Here is a 22,607-nt window from a genome sequence, read left to right on the forward strand (position 1 = left end):
TTAATGGCTGACTGTTTTTCTTTACTTCAATCTTTACAAATGTTTCAACTAGTATATGTTACTTGAGAGTATATGATTGAGAGTATACATATAAACTTCTCCAAGTATACATTTAGAAGATTTCGGCTGTAAACTATTTATGTGCTGTTATGTTGAATTAAACTTTATGCTTCAAATACATTACTTCTAGTTTATTCATCACAACACTTATGTTTCATTCGTCTAGCTCAATCATGCTCTATGATTGAGATAGATGAATTTGTGAAACCATAACTCACTCCATACATCAAATTACATACAACTAGAGCTTGGTGCTCTTGAGAGGATTTGCTGCTAAGAGATGAAGAAATGGTGCTTGCTGAAAGGTTGATCGAAGTTGCCTATAGGTGATAGATTGAGCTAAGTCTTCCTTCATTTTCTTGTATTTCTTAATGAGTGGATTGGATCTCTCCTAGCTTGGTGCTCTCAGTTTTTTACCCACTTGGGTTTTCTAGGTCAACAACTCTTGTATGTTGTTTACTTTTAGTTGTTAATTGTCTTGCCTTGTTAATCACTTAATTGTTTGTATGTGTGCGTGTGTATGAATTAACAAGAACTTTTTAAATTGGTTGGTCCTTGAGTTGTAGCCTACATCACCCCCCCCCCCCTCTGTAGGCTTTTAGAGCTTAGGGCTGGTTTTACAATTGGTATCAGAGCGGGCACTACACCTTAAGTAGTGTAGATCCAACTCTAAGTCATCTCTATGGAAAGAGATAGAGCTCATGGCTCTGTGGCTCACCCACCATTATTTAATGGTGAATACTACTCTGCTTGGAAACACAAGATGCGTTCCTTCTTACTTGCCTTAGATTCTAAGGCTTGGAAAATGACTACAGATGGTCGGAATCCTCCAACCACCATTAATCCCTTTGGGGAATGTGAATTAAAAGAGGAGGATGACTGGACTGTTGAAGAACAGACTCTAGCAAACTCAAATAGCAAAGCCTTGAATGCCTTGTTTGTTGCTGTGAACCCTGAACAATTTGCCTATATTGAAAACTGTGAAACTTCTAAAGAAGCTTGGGATATTCTCAGGCTCACTCATGAAGGAGATGCAAAAGTAAAAGAAGCTAAGTTAGATATGGTTAGCGCTGAGTTTGAGAGCCTTAGAATGCAAGACTCGAAAACTATCCAAGAATTCTATGCTAAGTTCAGTGCCCTTGCCAACTCCTCACACAACCTAGGTGAAAAAATCCCCGAAATAAAGTTGATAAAGAAATTCCTTAGATCCTTGCCTAATAGGTTCGATGCTAAGAGAACTGCTTTTTCTGAAATGAGAGATCTCACAACTGTTAAACTTCATCAAGTCATCGAGTCGTTTAGAACCTATGAAATGGAAATGAATATGAACCTCTCTAAGAAAGCCAAAAATATTGCTCTCAAGTCTGTCAAAGAGGAAGAAAGTTCTTCCTCTCTAGATAATCTTGTTACTGAGGACGAGATGGCTCTTTTTACCAGATAGTTTAGGAAGATTCTCAAATTTAGAAAACCAGGGGGTAATCGAAATAATTTTCAATCAAACTCTGGCTTTGACAAAAATAAGAATGCTGCTCATTTTGATTCCAGAGAAAAGAAACCAAGAGGTTTCGTTAAATGTTATGAATGTGGTGGAATAGGTCATATAGCTCCTGAGTGTGCAAACACTCTTAAAAAGAAAAGTCAGTCAAAAGACAAAGCCTTAAAAACCACCTGGAGTGATAGTGACAGTGAGTCTATAAATGACTCAGATGATGATGAAAGTGTTGTTGCCCTTATGGAAAAATCCACCACTGAGCCTTATGAGGATCTTGAGGTAGAACTCATTGATAGCGAAGAAGAGTTAATTCAAAAGTATGAAGAACTTGTGAAAGTTTCTTACAATATAAAGAGGCAAAGTGTGCATCTCTCAAATAAAATCATTATGCTTCAACAAGAAAACTCAGATTTCTCTATTCATGTAAGTCAACTTAAGCAAGAAATTGAACAGTTGAAATTTGATTTAGAGCTGTCTAGAAAGAGAGAAATTAATTTCACTATCGGTGCTGAGAAAATAGACAATATGATAAACTCAGGAAAACCTTATGGTGACAAATCTGGTCTTGGTTACACCTCAAAAATTGATAAGATGAGTGACAAAGTACAATTTGTAAGGCAGTGGATTCTGTGCAAATAATGGATGAGTCCAAAATCTCCATGGATCAATACAAGTCAGCCTCTATACAAAACATCAGTTCGATGGGTCAATCCATATATGAGAAGTACCAATCCACAAAAGTTAAAAAACCTACAAGCTTTCCCTCTGGATTAGATTCCTCTAAGAGAAACTCCTTCATCCCAGTGTGCCACTTCTGTAACAAAAAGGGGCACATTAGACCAAATTGCTTTAAACTAAGAAAGAATTCTCTTGTCTTGGAAGATCAAGTCCAAAGTCTCTTAAAAGAAGTAGCTATCATCTCAAAACTTCTAAAGCCTTATCACAAGATTAAATCTCCAACCAAGAGGATATGGGTAAAGAAAAATAATGAAACCTGTCTTGTTGTCGTGAATGCCTTATCTGTTCAAAACTCTAATCTTTGGTATTTTGATAGTGGTTGCTCTAGACACATGACTGGTGATAAGAGCTATTTCTGTGAATTCTCTCCCATATCCAACCTTGGTAGTGTCACTTTTGGTGATGGTAGTAAGTCTAAAATCTTAGGTAAGGGAACCATATCTACTCCAGGGATTGATAAACTTGAGAATGTCTTGCTTGTTGAAAATCTAAAGTCAAATCTAATAAGCATAAGTCAACTCTGCGACCAAGACACTTGTGATGTTCGTTTCACTAGAGAAAGGTGTACTGTCTCAAATAACGAAGGAAAAACTATCCTGACTGGCTTAAGATCGAGTGATAACTGCTACTGTGTGGAGACTAATCTGTTTCTCAAAAATGTTGCTTGTAATCTCTCAATTGACAACTCCATGACATTGTGGCATCAAAGACTAGGCCATGTCAATCTCAAGGACCTTGAGATTCTGTCTAAAAAGGAAATAGTGAGGGGTATTCCTAAGTTTGTTAGTTCCTCAAGATTCGTGTGTAGTGGGTGCCAACTAGGAAAACAAACAAAGTCTGGTCATGGAATTGTTAACTCCATGACTACCACTAAACTCCTGGAACTCGTTCACATTGACTTGGTTGGACCTATTCAAACCATTAGTCTAGGAGGAAAGAAGTACATCTTGGTAATTGTTGATGATTACTCTAGATTTACTTGGATAGCTTTTCTAAAAGATAAAGGAGAAACTTTTGTTCACTTTAAATCTGTCATGAATAAAATGCAAAATGAAAAAAATAGTAAAGTGAAACTCTTGTCTAGAATTAGGAGTGATCATGGAACTGAGTTTGATAACTCATCCTTCATTGATTACTGTGATGAGTTAGTTATTAGGCATGAGTTCTCAGCTCCTATCACACCTCAACAAAATGGTGTAGTTGAAAGAAAGAATAGGGTCTTAATTGAGATGGCTAGGGTAATGCTCTCTAGTAAAGAATTGCCCAAACATTTTTGGGCTGAGGCTATCAACATTGCTTGCTATGTAATAAATAGAGTGTATCTAAGGCCAATGTCTAGCAAAACTCCCTATGAGTTATGGAATGATAAGAAACCTAACTTAAAGTACTTTAGGGTCTTTGGCAGTGTGTGTTATATTTTGAGAGATAGGGAGCATCTAGCAAAATTTGGTTCCAAGAGTGATGAAGGTATCTTCCTTGGTTACTCTTCCAATAGTAGAGCTTATAGAGTTTTTAACAAATGAACAAAGACTATGATGGAATCTAGTAATGTTGTTATTGATGACTCTTTGAAAACTTCAATGCCTTGTTATGATGATGATGTTAGCTTGTTTGAAATGGAAAAGGAAAACCCCGTGTCAGTTGTCAATGAACCACCTCCACCTAAACCTATTGAGCCTATATCTCATGAGGTTCACAGAGAACTTGTGGAACCTAGTCCTACTCCTTGGGTTGGTAGGAACCATCCTAGTGATGTCGTCCTAGGTGACCCCACTGCTGGAGTTAAAACAAGAAAACAATTAGTTGAAGAAATCAGTCATGTGTGTTTTATGTCCCAAATTGAACCAAAGAACATTAAGGAAGCTCTCTCCCTTGATGATTGGGTAATTGCCATGCAAGAGGAACTAAATCAATTCAAAAGGAATGATGTGTGGGATTTAGTCAAAAGGCCAAAAGAGAAAAACGTAATTCGAACAAAATGGCTATTCAAAAATAAATCAAATGATGAAGGAAAAGTTGTGAGAAACAAGGCTAGACTTGTTGCTCAAGGCTATACTCAAGTCGAGGGTATAGATTTTGAGGAGACCTGTGCTCCTGTTGCTAGATTAGAATCCATTAGACTTCTGCTTGCTGTCTCCTGTTACATGAATTTCAAATTATTTCAAATGGATGTCAAAACAGCGTTTTTAAATGGCATTATTAATGAGGAAGTCTATGTTGAACAGCCAAAGGGATTTGAAGATTTAGATTATTCCGATCATGTTTATAAATTGAAAAAGGCTCTCTATGGTCTTAAACAAGCCCCTAGAGCTTGGTATGAAAGGTTGTCTAGTTTTCTCCTGGCAGAAGGTTTTATTAGAGGATCTGCTGATAAAACCTTATTTGTAAAAACTTGCAACTCAGATAGAATCATTGCTTAGGTTTATGTTGATGACATTGTTTTTGGGGCCACTTCGGAAAAATTAGTAAATAACTTTACTAAACTGATGGAGAGTGAATTTGAAATGTCCATGGTTGGTGAACTCACCTATTTTCTCGGTCTTCAAGTAAAACAATGCAATGATGGTATATATATATCTGCCAATCCAAGTATGCTAAAGATCTTGTAAAAAAATTTCACTTGGATAATGCTAAGAAAGCTAGAACTCCCATGTGTAGCAAAGCTAAAATCAGTGCAGACTCAAATGGTGAGTCAGTTGATCAAAAAACTTATAGGAGTATGATAGGAAGTTTGCTTTACTTAACTGCCAGCATACCAGACATTGCTTTCAATGTTGGACTATGCGCTAGATTTCAAGCTAATCCAAAAGAATCCCATCACAAAGCTGTGAAAAGGATCATCAAGTATGTAAACTCTACCATTGATCATGGTCTTTGGTATTCTAGGCAGCCCAACACCTCTCTTATAGGCTACTGTGATAAGAGACTATGGTATTTTTAAGAACACCTTTCTTGTGTACTGTGATAATGTGTCTGCCATGTGTCTTGCCAAAAATCCCATACAACATATAAGAACCAAACACATTGACATCTTCATTTTTCAATGATAAGCCACATATTGTTAATTTTCAGTGATAAGCCATGTCTCTCAGCCACTTGTGTGTAAATAAGTTAGTTTATTGTTAATTTCAAGTGATAAGCCACGTATCTCAGCCACATCATCATATGATTTGAATATTTGATTCATTTAAGGAAAGTCCCCTTATCCCATTGTTATGTTGTGTCTTTAAATCCAATTATTATTGAGATAGCTTGTGAATAGGCACTGTTTTGTATTTGATTGTGATTCAAACTTATGTAATTGATATAATATAAATAGACAGCTGTACACAATGTTCAAGGGTGCCTTTATTCAAACTTTTCTATGTGATCAGTTATTTCATTTAGGACTTCATCGACGGCTTATAGATGGAACTTTACAAGGATTGCTAGGCGTGGTTTGTTGTTAAACCTAAATTAGGAAATCCTTCCAGTGATAAGCCATGTATCTCATCCACTTCTTTATCTGATTTAAATATTTGATTCATTCAAGGATAGTTTCCTTATCCCATTGTTATGTTGTGTCTTTAAATTTAAATTATTATTGAAATAACTTATAAATAGGCATTGTTTTGTATTCGATTCTGATTCAAACTCAAGTAATTTATATAATATAAATAGACATCTACACACAACATTCAAAGTGTGCCTTTCATTCAAACTCTTATATGTGATCAATTCTTTCATTTATATAAGCTGGAACTTTACGAGGATTGCTAGGCATGGTTTGTTGTTAAACCTAAACTAAGACATCCTTCTTCTTTTTCTTTTTTTTTTTCTTTTTTTTTTCTTTTTTATTTTTAGTGATAAGCCACGTATCTCAACCACTTCTTCATATTCCATTGTTATGTTGTGCCTTTAAATTCAAATTATTATTGAGATAACTTGTAAACATGCATTGTTTTGTATTCAATTGTGATTCAAACGATCATGTAATTGATATAGTATAAATAGATAGCTACACACAACGTCCAAGGTGTGCCCTTCATTCAAACTCTTCTATGTGATCAGTTCTTTCATTTAGGACTTCCTCGACGACTTATAGATGGAACTTTACGAGGATTGCTAAGGGTGATTTGTTGTTAAACCTAAATTAGGACATCCTTCTAATGAACAAAGGATAAAATTTATGAATACTAACAACATGTACCTTAAGCGATTTTGATATCCTTATATGTCCAAACTGAATGCATGATATACCACTTGAAAACTAAACCAAATAAGTTAGTGATCTTTAAAAACTGCAGCAAAATTAAAAGAAGAGAAACAAAAGACATGACAAACCATGACATGATCCAATCAATTTTCACCGTTGTGGAAAATACAACACTATTCATAAAAATTGTATTACAAAACTAAAAACAATGAACATATGTCTTACCTTGGTGCCATTATAAATTGAACCATATTAGTCCTCATATGAGAGGAAAATTTCATAATGCAATTTTGATCATTAAGCCTTAAAGATATTATCATCGAAGAAGTCAGGGACGAATGCAGCTAATGGGCTGTATGGGCTATAGCCCATGCCAAAAAAAATTTGATTTTTAAATGTGATGTAGTCTTAGCCCAAAAAAAAATATATCTATAGCTAAATAGAAGGGATAGCCCACTTCGTACCTGCATTCACAGTAAACAGAGTCAAAACTACTTGAGTGGGACAGAAAGCATCAATTCATGAGGGTGAAAACGCAAAGAAGCCAAGACATTTCTTGGGGGTCTCATTCTAGTTCTATCAAAAGTTTGATTTATTTATTTGGTGCAACCAAGACACTTCTTGATGAAATAGGTCGTAATGGACTTACATCACAATTTCGTGGGGAAGCTGAGAGTATTTATATTGCCATGATGTCGTTTGCATTTGTTTTTTCCTTATTTTTGTTGTAAAAAACTAAGGGATTGCATGTTTATTTAGTGATTTCAACTCTTTCAAGCCTAGAAGGGTGCAACTCAAATAGTTGTATTATGTATTTGCATTGCATGTTTATTCTATATTGTCTTTTTTTTATTAGTTTATATCTTATGTACTATATGCATTTTGAGGGTATGGCTCAATATGTCCCCCCTGATTAGGTATATAATTTTTGTTATCAATGAAATTCACTCGTACCGTCGAGTTTGTTTATAAGGGAAATCCAGCCCAGTGTATTTCGAAATCCTGGATTTGTCCCTGGAAGAAGTGCTTTGACAATTCAATCAATATAAAATCTTTCTTTAAACATGATCAATAAATTTTAGTTAAATATATAGGGAAATATAAATATGGTATCAACTTTCTTTCCTTTAGTGATGAGATCAACTTTCTTTATGGTATGATATGAAAAACATGTACTCTTACTATAACACCAAAAATAAAACTATATGTCACTTTATAATTTATTAGAATCAAGAATTCATTCATATACCACAATCTGATTAATAACTATAACTAATTAAAATCATGTTTAAACTCTAATATACCGAGCATGATATTGCATGAGCAACATATCTTGTTGTGCAAAAGCATTCATAGTTGTCAACATAGAATATGCAAAAGTAAATATCTTTATTCCCTTAACTGTAAGCCCATTAAATTCTCCTTTGGTTAGATAATTCAATGTGCATTTCTTAATCATAAAACTGGCGTACAAAACATGCAAACTAACTTTCATGAAATTTTGATACCTTTGATTGATAAAAAAATCTCAACAGTTTTTAAGGCATGTGCACCATTCTATGCCATTACAAATCAAAACATATAGAACAAATATTTCTTTGGAATAAATTGTGTTATATGTCTCAATTCTAATGCAATCTCTAACCAATTTTTTATTATAAATTAAGGTGTTACAATGAATAAAATGGCTTCGGCAATTTGTAAACATGGTAATACCCTCTTTCTGAACTTTATTGATTTAGCTATAATTAATATGCATAAATTTATTAGTACAACAATTTCAAGATCTTGAAAACAAAATTTTTAGACAACATGAGTAATAAAAAAAAATTCGCAATACGTTGAGGCAACCCATTAATCCTTTAATATATAACCCGAAGGCAAAACCATATTCCGAAATTAATATTATGGCATAGATATTCATTTTCCTAAACAAAATTGCAACCTCCATTCATGAGGATGTGCATGTATGTTTAAATATAAAGAGCTACAATAATTCTGTAATGCATAAGGATGCATAAGGACATCAGATGATAAGGTGGTCAGGGACGGACCTACCCTTTGGCTAACCTGGGCTATAGCCCAGATGATTTTGTCTTTTTTCAGCCTAAACTAATATACTCAGCCCAGCCAATGGACAACCATGCATTGCACTCTTTTATTGGTTGTGCACCACTTGGGTACTCCACTATTATGAGCCTATGACTTTCCACTGAGCACATCACTAAAAAGAACAAAAATATATGGTCACTCGTTTTGTTTGTTTGTTTTTTTTTTGGGGACGTTTTCTTTCTTCTTCTTTTTTGCAATTTTGCATTATAAATATTAAGACATAAGTCAGGGTCAGTTACCTCAACCCTAAACTTTCAACTTCTTTTTTTTTTTTTTGGGTACAAAAAGGGCCAAAGGCTAAACCCCCATTTTTTGTTCGAAAATACCCCTATTTCTCTTTTGATAGAAAATAACATGTCCTTCACTTCACACACCCCTGTCCCTAGAAAACAAAAAAGAGATATGTACTAGATGAATTTTGTGGGGTAAAGCTCATTATGTCCTCTTGATTAGGATATATTTTTTGTGATCAATGAAATTCACTCGTACTGTCGAGTTTTCTATCTTCTTAATAGGTTTGTGCGTAATGTAAATTTAGCCCATCCCAATTTGAAATCCTGGTTCCGTCCTCGGGTCGTGGGGCAATTTCAATTATTAATACATCAAACTCATGATTATTTTCCTTCATTAATACACCACTTGCCATGGAATAATTACATTGATTGTATGTAGAGACATAAAATTTATTCTTTATGCCAATATTGTACGAAAACAATTCTAAAGAAATTGAAGCAAGCTTGAGATTGAAAACTGAGGCCATTACATATTCTAGTTTTATGCTTCAAAAAGTGATGAAATATTTATATGCACTACAATATTAAAACATTCAAAAGCAAACAAACAACTTTAGTCATCATATGAATTGTTCACGCCCTTTTTTTTTAATTGATAATTTGATCCCCATTGAACCAATAGAATGATCCATAACCTTCATGATTTAAACGCTAAAGATGGTAGTGTGAATCAATTTCATAGGGCCACACACTGTGAAGCCCACATGCCATGACCGCAAACACCTTAGGTGAACTCATCTAGTGTAACATCCTGACCCAATTTTACTCATTTATTTAATCTATATAAATTAATTATTTTATTTTCTTTAATTTCAAAATTTCAATTTTGCCCTTAGGGTAGGGTTAATTTGGTCATTTTCTAATCCGGTAGGATTTTGGGGAATTGAATGACACCATGGCTTAGAGCACATCGATACGAGTTCGTAGACATGTAGTGAGCTCAAATCAGAGTTTTAACGAAGAAGTTACGATCAACGGAAGTGCAGTGGCACAACCATAAATATTTCAAAGTCTATTTTTAAATGACCAATCAGATCTCTCTCTCTCTCTCTCTCTCTCTCTCTCTCTCTCTCTCTCTCTCTCTCTCTCTCTCTCTCCCCGAAATAGCTCCCTCTTCCTTGCTCGCGCGTACAGTCACACTGTCCCTTCCCAGCCATTTTTCGGCGCAAGTGGCAGCAGTTGGCGGTGTGGTCTTCACTGAAATTGTTCCCCTCCTCCTCCTCTACAAAACTCATCTGATACCCATCCTTGAAAACCCCAGATTTCTCCATATTTTGGATTCAAAAATCGACCAAAAACTGTCAATTTTCGCTGGAGGTTTTAGAGGTTACGCCTGCCAATTCCGGCCGCCACCGGCCATGATATCACACCCAAAACGCTCCTCAACCTCTCCACTATCTTTCCCCTTCAGGTTTGGACCCATAACTTTGACAAATTTCGTGAATCGAAGCCAGGAAGTTCTTGGATTTTTAGGCGAGAAAACTGGTCATTCGAGGCTCTTAACGGCTGAATTGATCTTTGAGCAAAGGTATAAAGTTACTCCCTTTGATGTGTTTGATTTGTTGGCATGATTATTGGCCCGCGGTTTGGAGATTTTCCGATTGCTGGAATTTACTCAAGCCACCCACGCACTGCTGGCTTGTGTGGCGAGCGTGGGCAACTCAGTGGCTGGCCATTGTGTCCTAAATTATTCCCCATGTCGTCCCGAGCACGACAATATGCTCGGATTTGAATTTGGTTATTGTTTGACGGTCGATTGGATTTACACATATTAGGTGTTATCCGGATTCGATATGTTCGGACGGTTGGATCGACTCCATTTCCAAATATGTTGATCTAGGTTCCTCTAGGATCGTGTAGGAATTTGCGGATCAAGAATCGGAGTCCCGGATACTCCGAACCAATGATTCAAAAATTATGTAAAACGGTGATCGTCCGATCGTACGATCGCGAACGATTCAACAGCTCAATCTGAACCAAACTCGCAAGATGTGTTTAGTAAACTTTGTTGAACCCGTAGGAACTTTCAGATAGGAAATCAAAGGTCGTGGACCTCAAGAGCTCCGTTGACCAAATTCGGGGAAGTTTGACCACTCGGTTGATTGAGCGTCTTCCGAGATTATTTTACCTTTCGAAATGCATAGTTGGACCTTAGGAACTCCCCGTTCGTCGTACACACACTTTGAATCCCATGAAAATTAGGAGTTTATTTTAAAGTTCTCATTCGAAACGCTTTATATTAACAGGTGGGACCCTATTTGTGCCTGATAAACCTCGGCCAAGGAAGCTGACCGAAGGAACAACAACTCGGCCCCAGCATCTATCCATAGCCAAGTCATCGTTCGCTCCCTTTATTTAAAATACAAGTGAGCTTATAAGTCAACACCATCACGGCCTCGGTAATATTGGCCGAGGACAAACTCCTCAGATACACAGCCAAAGTGGGAAAATCAGGTGGCATCATGGCCCCACGCTTCATTTAATGAAGTAGTGCCTCTGATCACAGTAGGAAGCCCATGATCCACGTAAGAGCATTTAATGAGCCAAGAAAGAGGGGACGTGATTGAAGTCAGATATGGTGAGTAAAATCAGGGATTAGGTAAATCCCAAGGTTTTGTAAGGCTAAGCCACCAACCATCAGACCATGGCATTAAATGCTCCTCCAAGGCCCGAGATGCAGAGCCCACCACCAGGGCGGCGGCCGGGGTTTATGGGTGTCACACCACCATGCTTCACGTTCCCAAATGCCGACTCGACTGCCCATCACCATGCAGATTTTCAGCTTCATTGTCTCCTCAAGACCTTCTCTATAAATAGCAAGCTCCAACTACATTTAAAGGGTTCAACACCAAAACACAAGCCTCCCACGGAGCAGATTATATTTTTCTGTCATTTACTTCTTGTCATTTACATTCATGTAATGCCTTTTCAATACGTTTACTTGTTTTCTTAGGAGTAGTGGCAGTTTGTAGAAAAATTCATTCATCAATATATCATACGATCCTTGATTTTCAAGGCGCCGGAGCACCATCATTGTTACTCTTTCGTTTATCCCATATATCATACGACCGTCACCACCCAGCGATGCGCCGGAGCACCACCTAAAACCACCACCAGCACCGCCATCAACGGCCTTGTAGCTCAGGCCGTGAACCTAACGACCGAGATCAGTTCCTCTCTCGGCCACAATCGTTTGATTAAAAGTTTGACTCAAACAGGCACATCACTCATCTATCCAACCAATCACATCATCCTCAAAAACACGGCGAACCGTGCTGGCACGCCCACGCATCCAATCGCACCAAACCGAAGAAGGACGACCTGTGTTGACGTAGACCCACTCGGCCCGGAGCACCAGGCCGTGAGATTTGCGAATGCCAACACTTTTTGGCACGCCCAGTGGGACCCTATATCATTGTCGGAACTAGGGCTGCACATTTATACCGAAAACCCGATCGAACCGGTCGAATCGGACCGGTTTTGGCGGGTTGGTCCGATTTTTGTAATTAAAATTATTGAAATCGGCAGAAAAACCTGCCGACCCGATGGTGAACCGGTTTGAATTTTTTCAAACCGTCGAAACCCGAACCGGACCGCTTCTATGTAAATTGTCTAAAAATTCATAGCAAGTGCACTGATGGGGAGTCGAACTCTGTTCGAGGCGCAGACACAAAGCCCAAATTCCACTGGACTAATGCGTCTTCTTGTGAAATGCATGTATGATTGTAATATTTATTACAATCTAAAAGAATTAAAAAAACATTTAAAAAAAAGGTTAGGTTTCCTGCTCCACGAACTCTCCTTTTCCTATTCTTCTTTTCTCCCAGCCGTCACTTTCTTCTTTTCTCTCTCCACTTTTTCTTTTCTCTTCTTCCTCCATTTTTTCTTCTTTCTTCTTCCTTCCGCCACTGGCTGCATCTTCTTCTTCTTCTTCTTTCCTCCTTCTTTTCTTCTTCTTCATCCCCACGAAGTGGTCTTCAAGCCCTCAATCTCAGTTCATCCTCTGCCTCAATCTCAGTTCAATCCTTTGCCGAACCAAACCGCACCGCACCAACTTCTCGGCGTGCCGATTGTAGTCGGTCTTACCTCTCCTCGGCGCGGTGGCGGTCTCCAAAATAGCTACGCCGATGACGTCCGGTTCGGTGGTCGGCAACTCTACCAAGCCACGGTTATCGAACCGTGTGCAGCCCTAGTCGGAACCTTATGGTGGAAACAAAGTCGCAGGCAAAGCTCAAAAACAAGACAGTCGAAATGACTTCTGAGTCTCCTGAGTCAACCTCGCCGATAAATATCGCCGAGATCGAGCAAACAGTCAGCACCTCGGCCAGTGCTCCACTGACGACCACTCACACGGCCGAGTCCATACAAGAACAAGCTCTGGTGGAAGATCTGATGACTAAGTAGGCCCACAGGATAGAGACATCCTTTATGGCCACAATGGACAGATTTTCCTCAGAACTACGGATGCTCTTTTAGGAGAGGATGCCGATAACTTCGCAAGCTACACCCCCCCAGAGTCAGACAGAGAAGCCAAGAGCGCTAAAGGATTGAGCCCTAAGGGGAAAGAAGCAGCCTCGGCGCCACTGGCCACGCACTAGCGTCAAGCTACGGTCAGCATTCTCAGCCGCTGACGAATAGCTGGGGGCAGTCCCAGCAGACATGGGCAAATCCCGGCCCAACTTACCCAGTAGAAACGTCGTACGGCCCGGTCCATGCTTTGGCCGTATCATTAGAGCAGATTACCATACTAATCGGGAGATAATCGTAGCCGAGCTGGCAAGGATGAGTCAGGCCGCAGACGAGACACCCCGTGATTACTTGCAGCGATTTAAGACGTGCAGGAATTGGTGCCGAATGAACCTACCGGAAAGGGAGTTCGTCAAAATGGCCGAAGAAGGGTTAGAGTTTGAGTATGCTTCCTTGCTGAAAGAGGAGATGCAGAAGAAGACGGCCTCAAAAGGGACGTATTACAAGAACCCCATTGTCGGTTACGCTGACGTAGACGGCCCAGTCGAGGCCAAGGACGGCGAGATTGAAATAAGCTCGGCTGAAGTCAGCCTAGACAAACCGTTCATCTGTAAGGAACTTGTCAAGGCCGACAACAGCTGAACCAAGATCCCCGACACCAAGTTTGCGGCCCGAGAAACGAAGGCCTACACCTTCGACCTGATGAGGGCCGAGGCTATCTTCGATCTACTATTGGCCGAAAAGAAGGTTAAATTATCTTTTGGTCATAAGATTCCAAAGGCCGAGGAGCTCAAAGGGAAGACATTCTGCAAGTACCACAGCTTCTGGTCCCACAACACGAACAACTGTATCGTCCTACGGGATGTTATTCAGAAGTAGATAGACGAGAAGAAACTCCAGTTCTTAGAGAAGGCCGCCATGAAGGTTGACGCCGAACCGTTCCCTTCGCCGGTCATCAACATCGTGAATGCCTAGTTTTAGGCCGAATATAGGGAAGCGCATCGGCCTGGTAAGGCCGCGGCAGGAAGCTCGTCGTCAACAACAACAACGCCGGCCAAGGAAGAGGAGTGATTGCCCAAACCAGAGCTAGTGTTTTGCGACCGATGCAAGAATGAGATCGGCTGAGCCAAGCCACAGGAGAACAAGAGGAAGGCTGTAGAGCCTTCTCTACCGATTGCGAAGGTGTTCGCCGATCAACACGGCCACCGACGGCTCCGTAAGGCCGTTTTTGATCGATTGGGGGCAAATCCTCCCAATATCTTGTATGACCAAGAAGACCAGGCCATCCCAAGACACGTCAAGACCTTCAAACCTCCGGCCGTACAAGATGATTGCTGGTACCATGCACGGCCTGGGGGCAGGACAGAGCCGTTGACAAAAACCCAACTAAGAAGGATGCAAAGGCAGGCTCAACAGGCCAGGGCGCAATCAGCCCAGGTCGAAGGATCCAAATGCCTGAAGGAGACGACGGCTACAGACATACGACCGTCTTTCTTAACTAGCACTTCTGTAACCAGGGAACCTGCCACTAAGGGCCCGGAAGCATGGCGTCCTTGGCAAGACAAGGACCCCCGTGGGGTAGCAAACACCCCCAATGAGCCAAAAGTTGTGGCCCTAGACAGGCCAGATGAGGGTACCGTCGATGTTTACCGTGGAAGGGACCCCCCATTCTAGGCCAACGGTTTGTCCTTCCTCATAGAGTTCCACAAGGATCACTCTGCCACTGACCTATACGGTATGGTACTTGAAAACTGAGAGATCGTGGAGCTGGCCCTTAAGAATACGAAGGCAGAGGGGCACCTCATTACCAAAGAGTCTGACACGGCCATCAAGGCCGTGTACCAAGCAAGTCGGGTGGCTAGAGCGAAAGGGATGCTAGGCTACCAACCTAACGTAGGAGGATTGGAGGTTAAGGCTCCTTTTAGCAAAGACAATCTGGAGTACCTCCGCCAATACTTTATCGTAATCCCGGCTGATTCTATCTTCAGTCTGACAGCCGAGGAAAAGTTCTGGGTCAGCCAATTGGACGAGTACTTAACGGCTAGAGATGCGTTGGCTAAGGCGAGACGAGCCCTCAAGGGGAAGTCTAAGGTTTCGGGCTTCTCTGTAGCCAAAATCACCAAGAGCGACATCCCTGTGACCACGAGTCCTATGAGCGACAGCCTCGGTGATCCTTTCCTTGAGAATGAGGCGGAGGACGACCCCACGTTAGGGATCTCCGATGAGGAATACGAGGGGATTCTCGGGATGGTTGAGGAGAGAGCTCTCACCAAGGATGACTGCGCAGCCGAAGAAGAAGCCGATAAAAGAAACCTGCATGGGCCAAAAGAAGTAAACATGAACATGGTATTGGTTTTGCCCGCTGAGTTCACGGCCCCAAGGGGACAGAGCAGCTGCCTGGACAATGACGTGTTCGAAGAGCAGTCTGATCAGAGGCCGAAAACAAAGGAGGAGTTGTTGGCCGTGGCTTTTAACGAAGTGATACCCAGAGACGAGCCAAACAAATACCGGCACCTGAAGCCATTATACATCTCGGCTCATGTCGAGGGGATGCCCGTGTCCAAAGTCTTCGTTGACTGCGGTGCAACGATCAATATTCTCCCCTATTCCCTGATGAGAAAGCTAGACAAATCAAAGGAGGACCTCATCCCTAGCGACATAGTCATGAGCAGCTTCGTCGACGATAAGTCCAAGGCCATTGGGGTATTGCTGTTGAAAATCACCGTGGCCGATCAGACGAGAGTCGCGGCCTTTTACGTGGTCGAATCCAGTGTGGACTACAACATATTGCTCGGTCGCGACTGGATTCATCAGTCCGGGTGCATACCGTCTTCTCTTTTTCAACTGTTGTTCTTTTGGGACGGCCAGAAGGTATCCATACACCCGGCTGACGAGAGACCATTCGAAGCCAACGCCGTACAGGCGCGGATTTACGATGACGACGTCGGATGGGTCGTCCTCACCGGCCACAACGCAAGCGACCGACCAACCAGGACAACGGCCCAGAAAGTCCTGGAGATAGGCGCCGAGAATGTCTGACAGGATTCGGCATTCTCGGCACGCGAAGTATTGATCGACCTTACTAGCCTCTAGATGACAGACAAAGCCACCAAAGAAGAGGGAACAGCGGCCGTGACCGACTTGCTAGAAAGACTGCTGGAACATTGGGCGGAAGAATCCTTGCGGCCGAACTCACCTATCAACTTGATCGAGTTCCTCCACGAATCAGATGACAGGGACGTCTTGACCATCGACGACTTGGAAGCCAACTTTTGAATCCTAAGTTAAAGGCCGAGATTATCGGCCTACTCCATGAATATAAGGATTGTTTTGCTTGGGATTATCATGAGATGCCTGGACTGCCGAGAGGTTTGGTCGAGCATGAATTAAAAATCAAGGAAGGTTTTAAACCGTTCCAACAACCACCAAGGCGATTCTCGACCGATGTACAGCTAAAAGTCAAGGAGGAAATTGAACGGCTCCTTAAAGCCGGCTTCATCCGTACGGCTCGGTACGTTGAATGGTTGGCTAACATCGTGCCAGTTTTGAAAAAGACCGGGGCTTTGAGGGTTTGCACTGATTACAGAAACCTAAACCTCGCGACCCCCAAAGACAAGTATCCCATGCCGATGGCTGATCTCTTGGTAGACGGGGCCGCGAAGCACGATGGATGGCCACGCTGGTTACAATCAGATCTTTATCACCGAGGATGATGTCCACAAAACAGCTTTCAGATGCCCAGGGGCGATCGGAACCTACGAGTGGGTGGTCATGCCTTTCGATCTGAAGAACGCCGACGCGATGTACCAACGGGCCATGAACCTTATTTTCCATGACCTCATTGGACGAATCGTTGAAGTCTACATCGACGACGTGGTTGTCAAGTCTCTATCCAAGGCCGACCACGTGAGACATCTCCGCCAGGCATTCAACAGGATGAGAGTGCACGGTCTGAAGATGAACCCCAAGAATTGCACATTCGGTGTCACGACCGGGAACTTCCTCGGTTTCTTGGTACATCAACGAGGGATCGAGGTAGATAAAAATAAAGCCAAGGCTATTATGGCGGCATGATCGGTTCATAATTGTATATTATTTCTTACCCTTCTAGCTTATGATTTGGTTATGTTTTTGAGTTAAACTTGTGCTTTTAATCCTTTTTGTGTTTATCTTTCAGTTAATTGAGCTTTAGGTAACAATGATGGCTTTGGAGAACATAATTCATGCAATTCAAGCATGTTAAGGCCTAATTTGGATGAATTGATGAAGAGCTTAAAGACAAATTCATTATGGCTACAGCCCCCTGCCAGTCCAGTTCCGTAGGTCATATTGCAAGCTTTGTTTCAGCAACCTACATAGCTCGGATGAGGCCACATTCTTCATGAAAGTTGCTCCAATTGGTGTGTACTATAACATATCCAAAATTCAGCCCCATTGGATAAATCTGGAGTCCGTTACCTAGCAAACACAGAACCATGCTCAGGATGGATCTTATCAGCGCGGAAAATGAGTTAGCAATTTGTTTTGGCCTTAACTTCTTCCTCCGACCTTGGATTGGCCCAAATAACATATGGCTGGAAAGAAGACATTCTGAACTTCAATTTAGAGTGCTTAAAGTCCTAATTTGATTAAGAGAAGCCCAAGTTGTAAGCCCTTGAAGTTGCTGGTCATGCTGACCTCAGCATGTGCTGGTTGGATGCTTGGTCATGGTGAGCTAGGTATGAGCTATCATTTCTGGTTGGAAGCTTGGTCATGGTGACATGAAGATGAGCTAGGGCTGCTGGTGGGATTTAGTGGTGAAGTGCATCAACCAATTCAAGATTTTCTAATACAAGTGCATCAACCAATTCAAGATTTTCTAATACAAGTGCATCAACCATTTCAGATTTTATAATTCAAGTGTTGTATGCATTAGTCTTATTGAATTCTGATTTTCACTTCCCCTAGGCCTATAAATAGGGAAGTTCTCTAAGCTTGTAATAACACCCCAAGGGTGGGAGCTCTCAAGCACTTCTCTAGAGCTCCCTTCCCTTCTCTCCCTCAAATTCTCTTAGTTTCCCTTTGTAGTTCTCAATTGTTGTAATAAGATCATTCTATTAAATTTTCTTTGTACTAAATATCAAACACTTTTCCTTTCTCTTCTTCTAATTCTCTAAAGCTTTCAAACACATGTTCTTCCAAAATCCTCAAAGTTCTCAAACATCTCTCTACTTCCCTTCTCTTCCAAAAGTCTCCATGTCTCAAACACTTCACAAACACATTTCTCTTCCTTCCCTAAGTTCTCAAATTCTCCAAGTTCACAAACATCCTCCAAGTTCTCAACCACTCTCTTCCAAATTCTCAAAGTTCCTAAACACTCTCTTCCAAAATCCACAAAGCTCTCAAACACATGTTCTTCCAAAATTCTCTAAAGTTCCCAAACACTTTCTTCTCCCTCCTCAAAGTTCTCAAACACTTCCTTTCTTCCTCAAAGTTCTCTTAGTTTCCTTAATGTTTTCTTAGTTGTAATTTATTTTTCTTTGTTATGTAAATTCTTTTCTTAAGTTTTCAAGTTGAATTAGTTTCCAAGTTTCAATTATGGTTTTTGTTCTTATTCATTATGCTTATAAGTTAATATGCTAGTTTGAATGATTGATCACCATTTAGGCTTGCATGTTAGCTATCTTGGTTTGAATTAAGAGTATACACCATGCTTTAATTCGAATTGAACTATGAATAGGAAGAGTATGTATGGACATTCGACAACAGGGATTAGATACATACTTGGTTGTTTAAAATGTTCTTCTATGCTTAATGGGTTCCTAATGCTTAATTTTAGGTTAGACAACAAATGATCAAATTAGGGAATTAGGAACACAAGGTTATGACCACACACCATGGCTTAATCATACTTTAGCTAGAATCAATCCATTAATCTAAATTGAACTTGGGAACTTATTTGCTTGAGTTACTTATTTCTTTCTTCCTTGTTTTATGTTCTTTGTTTTTGTTTCTATTTTGTGTAGGGAAACTCCTTGGACTTTGTATTATCCATATCCTTCATTTCTTACTCACCTTACACCCTTGGCCCCATTACAACCCATGTTAAAGACCTAAATTGATCTTAAATGTCATGTGGTTGAATTGCATTCATTTTTCTACTTTTAAGTGTTTGACATCCTTCTTGAGATCATATTAATGCAAGTTCTTCATATTTCTATTGCGAGTTAAGTCCCTTATGGTTTAACTCTATTCTCATGTTTATAACTGAGTGTGCATTATAGCCCTCTTCTGAGTGATTCATTTGTGAGAGGACAACTTTGGTGAGATTTGAAGTTGAACTTATGCTTTGTATGATTTTTGAAATTGTGTGAAAACTAAGATTGGGGAATTTGTTGCATTTGGCTATCACACTACTACACTTTGAGCATATTGTGTTTAGAACTTTGCCGCTTTGTAAATAATGTCTAAAAATTGAGCTTTTATTGTTAAAACGTTTAAGTCATGTGCATGAGTCATTTCTCTTCAGAAAATGTTCGGAAAAATTGTTCTTTGTGTTTTTGTGTTTGTTTTTGTTTTTGGTTTTGCTTAAGGACTAACAATCTTTAAGTTTTCTAATTACTTTGTTTTACAGAGTCAGTAAAACGTTTGTGGGTATCGTATCTGTTAAACCCTCAGGAGACACAACTCCTTCTACTAGGGATGCCTAGAGGTTTAAAGGCTTGTTGCATATGCTAAATGCAATCGAGTTACCTACGAAAGTGGTTTAGTTAACTTCTAGTTTTGTTTTTAACTTTGTTTTGTGTTGTTTTGCTCGAGGACTAGCAAAATCTAGGTTTGGGGGTATTTGATCGGTTCATAATTGTATATTATTTCTTACCCTTCTAGCTTATGATTTGGTTATGTTTTTGAGTTAAACTTGTGCTTTTAATCCTTTTTGTGTTTATCTTTCAGTTAATTGAGCTTTAGGTAACAATGATGGCTTTGGAGAACATAATTCATGCAATTCAAGCATGTTAAGGCCTAATTTGGATGAATTGATGAAGAGCTTAAAGACAAATTCATTATGGCTACAGCCCCCTGCCAGTCCAGTTCCGTAGGTCATATTGCAAGCTTTGTTTCAGCAACCTACATAGCTCGGATGAGGCCACATTCTTCATGAAAGTTGCTCCAATTGGTGTGTACTATAACATATCCAAAATTCAGCCCAATTGGATAAATCTGGAGTCCGTTACCTAGCAAACACAGAACCATGCTCAGGATGGATCTTATCAGCGCGGAAAATGAGTTAGCAATTTGTTTTGGCCTTAACTTCTTCCTCCAACCTTGGATTGGCCCAAATAACATATGGCTGGAAAGAAGACATTCTGAGCTTCAATTTAGAGTGCTTAAAGTCCTAATTTGATTAAGAGAAGCCCAAGTTGTAAGCCCTTGAAGTTGCTGGTCATGCTGACCTCAGCATGTGCTGGTTGGATGCTTGGTCATGGTGAGCTAGGTATGAGCTATCATTTCTGGTTGGAAGCTTGGTCATGGTGACATGAAGATGAGCTAGGGCTGCTGGTGGGATTTAGTGGTGAAGTGCATCAACCAATTCAAGATTTTCTAATACAAGTGCATCACCCATTTCAGATTTTCTAATACAAGTGCATCAACCATTTCAGATTTTATAATTCAAGTGTTGTATGCATTAGTCTTATTGAATTCTGATTTTCACTTCCCCTAGGCCTATAAATAGGGAAGTTCTCTAAGCTTGTAATAACACCCCAAGGGGGGGGAGCTCTCAAACACTTCTCTAGAGCTCCCTTCCCTTCTCTCCCTCAAATTCTCTTAGTTTCCCTTTGTAGTTCTCAATTGTTGTAATAAGATCATTCTATTAAATTTTCTTTGTACTAAATATCAAACACTTTTCCTTTCTCTTCTTCTAATTCTCTAAAGCTTTCAAACACATGTTCTTCCAAAATCCTCAAAGTTCTCAAACATCTCTCTACTTCCCTTCTCTTCCAAAAGTCTCCATGTCTCAAACACTTCACAAACACATTTCTCTTCCTTCCCTAAGTTCTCAAATTCTCCAAGTTCACAAACATCCTCCAAGTTCTCAACCACTCTCTTCCAAATTCTCAAAGTTCCTAAACACTCTCTTCCAAAATCCACAAAGCTCTCAAACACATGTTCTTCCAAAATTCTCTAAAGTTCCCAAACACTTTCTTCTCCCTCCTCAAAGTTCTCAAACACTTCCTTTCTTCCTCAAAGTTCTCTTAGTTTCCTTAATGTTTTCTTAGTTGTAATTTATTTTTCTTTGTTATGTAAATTCTTTTCTTAAGTTTTCAAGTTGAATTAGTTTCCAAGTTTCAATTATGGTTTTTGTTCTTATTCATTATGCTTATAAGTTAATATGCTAGTTTGAAAGATTGATCACCATTTAGGCTTGCATGTTAGCTATCTTGGTTTGAATTAAGAGTATACACCATGCTTTAATTCGAATTGAACTATGAATAGGAAGAGTATGTATGGACATTCGACAACAGGGATTAGATACATACTTGGTTGTTTAAAATGTTCTTCTATGCTTAATGGGTTCCTAATGCTTAATTTTAGGTTAGACAACAAATGATCAAATTAGGGAATTAGGAACACAAGGTTATGACCACACACCATGGCTTAATCATACTTTAGCTAGAATCAATCCATTAATCTAAATTGAACTTGGGAACTTATTTGCTTGAGTTACTTATTTCTTTCTTCCTTGTTTTATGTTCTTTGTTTTTGTTTCTATTTTGTGTAGGGAAACTAAATTGGATCATTCAATCACCAATCCCTGTGGAATCGACCTCGCACTTACATATGCTATACTACCAACGGTTCGTGCACTTGCGAGTATCACAAGTTGAGGATGCAGCTTAATCCATTTTGGTGGAGCTAAATCTACGCAACAAGTTTTTGGCGCCGTTGCCGGGGATCGGTAACATTGTTTGATTCTATTTGGCTTTCCTACTTTATTTTTTTTTTTTCTTAACTGGACAATTTCAAGTTTTAAAGTTAATGACATTAATGGACAAGTTGTGTTTGTAGTCCAACAGAAAAGGACAATTGCCCAACAAGCAAGAGAACTGGGTTTAAGTCCCAGCTTACACAACCCATTGGTGCTTGTTGCTTTGAAGCATGGAATTGGACGTGTGTTGATTTTTCCTTTTCATTTTTAGTTTTTTTTTATATTTCGTAATCCTTTAATTCTGTTTCAAGTTTTTTGTGTTCGTTTTAGCAATTTATGATA

Source organism: Prunus avium, chromosome 4, assembly GCF_965620075.1.
Source record: "Prunus avium chromosome 4, drPruAviu1.hap1.1, whole genome shotgun sequence".
Taxonomy (NCBI): Eukaryota; Viridiplantae; Streptophyta; class Magnoliopsida; order Rosales; family Rosaceae; genus Prunus; species Prunus avium.